This window comes from Bubalus bubalis, chromosome 14 (assembly GCF_019923935.1).
Source record: "Bubalus bubalis isolate 160015118507 breed Murrah chromosome 14, NDDB_SH_1, whole genome shotgun sequence".
Taxonomy (NCBI): domain Eukaryota; kingdom Metazoa; phylum Chordata; class Mammalia; order Artiodactyla; family Bovidae; genus Bubalus; species Bubalus bubalis.
The window spans coordinates 53,872,827-53,879,539 of record NC_059170.1 but is presented as its reverse complement, the minus strand read 5'-3'; the positions used below and the strand labels follow the sequence as shown (position 1 = coordinate 53,879,539).

Below are 6,713 nucleotides of genomic sequence, written 5' to 3'. Positions count from 1 at the left end.
GTATAGGATGTTGGCTAGAAATGAGCATGGGAAAATCAGATGCCTAATTTCTGCACCAATTAGTTGCAAATGAAAGTTGGATTGAAACCCTCAGAATAACTTGAGTTTGTAACCTTTCCCTTCTCACATCTTGCTGGCAAATGATGTCCAACATGGAAAAAAAAAAAATCTGGAGTTGAATAGAGGATTTTTCTGTTTTGTCTAGACATAAAATCTATGCCTAGACTTAGAACAATTTAGAAGAATAGGTGAAAAATATTGCTATATCTAAATAATTCGTCCCAGTTGTAGGAGATCTTGAGACAAAAGTATTTTCAAGGAATGTTGATATTTCAAAGATGCAAATGAGACTTCTATATTTTGGATTCTATGATTTCTTAATACTGACTCCATTTTGAAGATATAAAATTTTAAAGGGTGTTGACAATTTAAATATTTCTTAATGTGGTTCCTATTACATTGTTTAAAGAGCTGTGGAAATGAAAAAAAAAAAGATTACAGACTGGAAGCATGCTAAAGCTTTGTGGAAAATCTGGTGTTTCAAAGGCAGGTGATAAAAAGAATCAAGAAAAAATATCTTGAGACACAAAACAAGAGAACCCATTGGAGAAAGGGATTTTTATGACAATTTGAAGGTTCCACAGCCTGTTGACCTATACAGCTGTCATTCAAGATAAAGTGTTTGGTGTGTTGCTACGTGCAGAGAGGCGCTCGGTAAAAACTGTTGCTGGTGATAAAAAGTTTATTATGGAGAAAAAAGGAATTTTGTGGATGAAGGAAAGGAAATTTGTAAGACAACACATCCAAATGTCTTAAATGACCTTAGAATATTTTTAAAAATATAGATAACTGGGAACTTCCTTGGTGGTCCAGTGGTTAGGACTCTATGCTCCCAATGCAGGGGGCACAGGTTTGATACCTGTTCAAGGAACTAAGATCCTGCATGCCTCATAGGATGTACCACCAAAAAAGAGTAAAGTTAACTGAGTCTTGTAATAATGTATAATGTAAAATAATCTGAAAAAGAAAAAAAATGTATGTATAACTGTATTACTCTGCACTATACCTGAAACATTGTAAATCAACTACAATACAAAATTTTAAAAAGGTATATAGATAACTGAGTAAACTATTTTCTTCAAGTATACAATAAGGATTTGAAGTGATTATCTGAGCAAATAAATTCATTCTACCCTAAAACATTTCAGGTAGAAATAAAAATTGAATTTCCATAGCCTTCTGTGCTGTGCTTAGTCACTTAGTCGTTTCCAACTCTTTGCAACCCCATGGACTGCAGTCCACCCGGCTCCTCTGTCTGTGGGGATTCTCCAGGCAAGAACACTGGAATGGGTTGCCATGCTCTCCTCCAGGGGATCTTCCCAACTCAGGGATTGAACCCAGGTCTCCTGCGTTGCAAGTGAATTCTTTACCAGGCTGAGTCACCAGGGAAGCCCAAGATTACTGGAGTGAGTAGCCTATCCCTCTTCAGGGGATCTACCCGACCCAGGAATTGAACTGGGGTCTCCCGCATTGCAGGCAAATTCTTTACCAGATGAGCTACCAGGGAACCCCCAGTAGCCTTCTATTGACATACAATGTTCAGTGATTCACCTAATCTGGTAAAAGCCTGTGTTATAGATAATTGTTCAGATTACGTATTAAATATTTACCGTGATTTCTGAAGTTCACATGTTGACAAGCTTTGTTTTTTTTAGTTTTTAAGGTGGACCATTTTTAAAGCTTTAAGTGAATTTGTTACAATATTGTTTCTGTTTGACATTTTTGGTTTTTTGGCTGCAAGGCATGTGGAAATCCTAGCTCCCCAACCAGGGATAGAATCTGCACCCCCTGCATTGTCTTAACCACTGGACCACCAAGGAAGTCACCATTGACTCTTCTTTTTTTTTTACAGGTTCCCTTTAAAAATTTTTTTACTTTATTTATTTATTGCTATGCTGGGTCTTTGTTGCTGTGAGGGCTTTTCTCTAGTTGAGGAGAGGGGGTGGGGGCAAGGAGGGACTACTCTCCATGTGAGGAGCTCAGCCTTGTGTTTACAGTGGTTTGTCTTGTTGCAGAGCATGGGCTGTAAGGGGTGTGGGCTTTAGTAGTTGTGGCCCCAGAGCTCTAGCGCGCAGGCCCAGTAGTTGTGTATGGTCTTAGTTGCTCTGGGGTTTGTGGGATCTTCCCAGACCAAAAATAGAACCAGTGTCTCCTGCATGGCAGGGGGATTCCTTACCACTAAGCCAGGAGGAAAGCACCCCCCCCCCTCCACTGATTATTCTTAAATGAATGTTTTCAAGTTAGATTCCTCTACTAGGATTCCTTTCTTCTAGGGAATATCTCTTTTATTCCAATATTTACACAAAGATAATGCCTGGCTGTTTTTTTAAGTGAACAAAGTTTGTTGGAGGGGAGTCCAGAATTAGAAAAACAAAGACAATTTGAAATACATACTCTTTCATTTGAGGATTTTTCGCTGGATTTGCTTTGCTGCCAGGTTCCAGTTGGCCGATCTTTCTTACCCTGTTTTGCCTCCATGATTTTGTTTGGGGTAAAGGAATGGAGAAGACAGTTGACCCTGAGCTGTATCTGAAGTTGGCCGTGGGGTGATGGGGGAACGGAGTGTCCTCTCCTGCTCAGGGAAGCTGCCTTTCATTCACCACGGGACATGGAGCCTCCGGGCACATCCTACATGGGGCTGTTGTAATTCTCAGCGAGGTCAGAAGATTTCCTTTCCCTCAGGGTTCACAGTCATTTGCAATCTCCCAATCTTTCCACTACCCGTTAGACAAACTCCCTGCCGTAAACTGGACAGAACTTCAAAAGACAAAGTTCGCCCCCACACGTGGTGGTGCTAGGATGACAGAACTCCCTTCTGTAGGGAAGGGGGGGAAGGGAAACCTGCCATGGGCTGGGACTCAGGTGCCCTGCAATGTGCAGACTCTCTCAGTGACCGTTCTCACCCCAGAAGGTAGACATGTGCCTTTCTCCTTACAGAGAAAGAAGGCAGCCAGGGAAACCCAGCACAGACTCACAGGGTGAGGAGGAACATCACATAGCAGGAACTCCAAAAAACACAAAAACCAAACTTGTGGTTTTAGACCTTGTAGAAGTGAAAGGAGAAAAAGAGGTAAGAAGGGAGAGGACTCATGCTTCCATGGAGAAAAGCAGTCCTAGCAGAGGTGAGGCTGGGAAGTCAGTCAGTAGTAACTTGATTCCCCTAGCAATGACTGAATTAAAAAACAAATATCTCAGGGGCCCCCTTTTGTTGCCAGACAATGGTTTAGGAGCCAAAACTCCATTAGTGAAAGACCAAGTCTCTCCTATCATGGAATTTATGAATAAATTGAGTAAAGAAGATGTGGCATATATATACAATGGAATAAAAGAATGAAATAATGCCATTTGCAGCAACAACGATGGACCTAGAGGTTGTCATACTAAACAAAGTAAGCCAGAAAGAGAAAGACAAATACCATACGTTGTCACTTGTATGTGGAACCTAAAATATGACACAAAGGAACTTATCTATGAAACAGAAACAGACTCACAGACAGAGAGAACAGACCTGTGGTTGCCAAGGGGAAGGGAGTTGGGAGAGGGATGGAGTGGGAGGTTGAGGCTAGCAGATATAAGCTATTATGTACAGGGTGGATAAACAACAAGGTCCTGCTGCATAGCACAGGGAAATATATTCAATATTCTGTGATAAGCCATAATGGAAAAGAATAGGAAAAAGAATGTGTATATATATGTATAAGAATGTATATATATGTATACATATGAGTCATTTTTCTGTAGAGTAGAAATTAACATTGCAAATGTAATATTCCAGTACTAGAGATAGATAGGAGAAGGCAATGGCACCCCACTCCAGTACCCTTGCCTGGAAAATCCCATGGACGGAGGAGCCTGGTAGGCTGCAGTCCATGGGGTCGCTAAGAGTCGGACACGACTGAGCAACTTCACTTTCACTTTTCACTTTCATGCATTGGAGAAGGAAATGGCAACCCACTCCAGTGTTTTTGCCTGGAGAATCCAAGGGACGGTGGAGCCTGATGGGCTGCCGTCTATGGGGTTGCACAGAGTCGGACACGACTGAAGCGACTTAGCAGCAGCAGCAGCAGAGATAGATAATTGGAGAAGGCAATGGCACCCCACTCCAGTACTCTTGCCTGGAAAATCCCATGGACGGAGGAGCCCAGTAGGCTGCAGTCCATGGGGTGGCTAAGCTTCGGACATGACTGAGCGACTTCACTTTCACTTTTCACTTTCATGCATTGGAGAAGGAAATGACAACCCACTCCAGTGTTCTTGCCTGGAGAATCCCAGGGATGGGGGTGCCTGATGGGCTTCTGTCTATGGGGTCGCACAGAGTTGGAAACGACTGAAGTGACTTAGCAGCAGCAGAGATAGATAATAACCAGGTATCTCATTAAACAAATAAATAGACCATGTAAGTTCAACTGGTAATAGGTGCTGGGAAGTAAAACAAACCAGGGACTAAAGAGTAATGTGTTTGTGCTTAACTGATAAGGAATCAGGGAAGGCTTCTAGGAGGAGGTGGTATTTCAACAGAGCACTTGGAATGAGGAGTGAACAAGTCATGTGTGTGATTTATTACTAAAACTAGGGAGTTCTTTTCTTTCCCTCCAGATGAGGAGGGAGGTTGTCCCCAGAAGTGGGACCACAGCCCCATTTCTGGAATCACAAAGAGACCAGGGAATTAGAGATCTTCTGTAGCCATGAGGATGGAGGGGACTAATGTCAGAGTTGTGGCTGGGCTACTGGATCTGAGAAGGGGTAAAGGGGTGGCAATACCCCCAGTTACTGTGAAGCTGTGACCCAGATTTCAAGCTGGGGTGACAGGGGGTGGAGGAAAAGGTCTGGTTGGCTCTAGAGGGATAGGACATGAATTCCAGCACAGTCACTCATCAACTGGCTGACCTGGGCAAGGTATTTGACATCTCTGTGCATCCGTTTATTTATCTGGACAATGGGGTTTGAATGGTCCTTCTGTCATAGGGTTATGGCTTAGATTAACTGAGCTAATATGTATGTAGCATCCTTAGGATAGTGCCTGGCACATAATAAATTCTATACATATGTGGCTTTTTTTTTTTAATTGGAGTATAATTGCTTTACAATGTTGTGTTAGTTTGTGCTATACAACGAAGTGGGTTGGCTCTATGTACATATATATCCACTCCCTCTTAAGCCTCCCTCCCCCCATTCCACCTCTCTAGGTCATCACAGAGCATTTAGCTGAGCTTCCTGTGCTATACAGCTGCTTCCCACTAGTTATCTGTTTTATACAGGGTAGTGTATATATGTCAAACCTAATCTCACAATTCATCCCACCTCTCTTTCCCCCAGCCCCACTCCCACTCCATATACACTTGTCTGTTCTCTACATCTGTATCTCTATTCCTGCTCTGGGAATTAGTTCACCTGTACCATTTTTCTATGTTCCACATATAAGCGATAATTTATGATATTTGTTTTCTCTTTCTTACTTCACTCTGTATGACAGTCTCTCATTCCATCCAAGTCTCTACAGATGACCCAATTTCTTTCCTTTTTATGCGGCCCCATGGGATGTAGCCCACCAGGCTCCTCTATCCATAGAATTTTCCAGGCAAGAATACTGGAGTGGGTAATCCTTCCCTTCACTAGGGGATCTTCTCAACCCAGGGACAGAACCCAGATCTCCTGGATTGCAGATGGGTTCTTCACCATCTGAGCCACCAGGGAAGCCCCCCAAATATGGAATGCTTCATGAATTTGCATGTCATCCTTGCTCAAGGGCCATGCTAGTCTTCTCTGCTGCTGCTGCTGCTAAGTCGCTTCAGTCGTGTCTGACTCTGTGCGATCCCATAGACAGCAGCCTACCAGGCTCCTCCGTCCCTGGGATTCCCCAGACAAGAACACTGGAGTGGGTCGCCATTTCCTTCTCCAATGCATGAAAGTGAAAAGTGAAAGTGAAGTTGCTCAGTCGTGTCCGACTCTTCCCCACCTCATGGACTGCAGCCTACCAGGCTCCTCCATCCATGGGATTTTCCAGGCAAGAGTACTGGAGTGGGTTGCCATTGCCTTCTCTGCTAGTCTTCTCTATAATGTTCCAATTTTAGTATATGTGCTGCCAAAGCGAGCACTTTTAATGGCTGAGTAGTATTCCGCTGTATATATGTGCCACATCTTCTCTATGTGTTCCTCTGTTGTTGGCCTGTGGCTGTTATTAACACATCACCCTCCTCAGGGGACCCAAAGCTCTCCCCGCTTTTCCTGCACCCCCATTCAAGAGGCTGATTAAACATGGCTGACAATAAGTCATTGTTTTACCCTGTTGAAGCCAGTGTCTTCAGGATGTACGTGGCCCCTGCAGCTTTCCTTACTGAATCCAAACATGAAAAGGCTGAATGTTTTCACCTCCCAAACAGCCCAGTGAAAGGCACAGGGAAGATGCTGTGGCTTCTGGGAGCTTTTGCTGACTCCTGGAGAGGATTGCTTCCATAGCAATGAATGCAACTTTCTGGCCTCTTTCTACGTAGACCTGAGAGGGGGAACTTACACATTGAATCTTCCTTCAGAAATCTAGTGACATCTTCGCTGTTGTTGTTCAGTTGCTCAGTTGTGTCCGACTCTTTGCAACCCCATGGACAGCAGCACCTTAAGCACTATGTCTTTTAAGTCCCTTTGCAGAGAATTCTACT

At 43.5% G+C, this 6,713-nt stretch overlaps 1 pseudogene; it reads right to left on the bottom strand.

The window, feature by feature from the left end:
- Positions 1 to 5,760: 5,760 nt before the first annotated feature.
- LOC112579000 lies at positions 5,761 to 5,829 on the bottom strand (annotated as a pseudogene).
- Between the last annotated feature and the right edge of the window lie 884 nt (positions 5,830 to 6,713).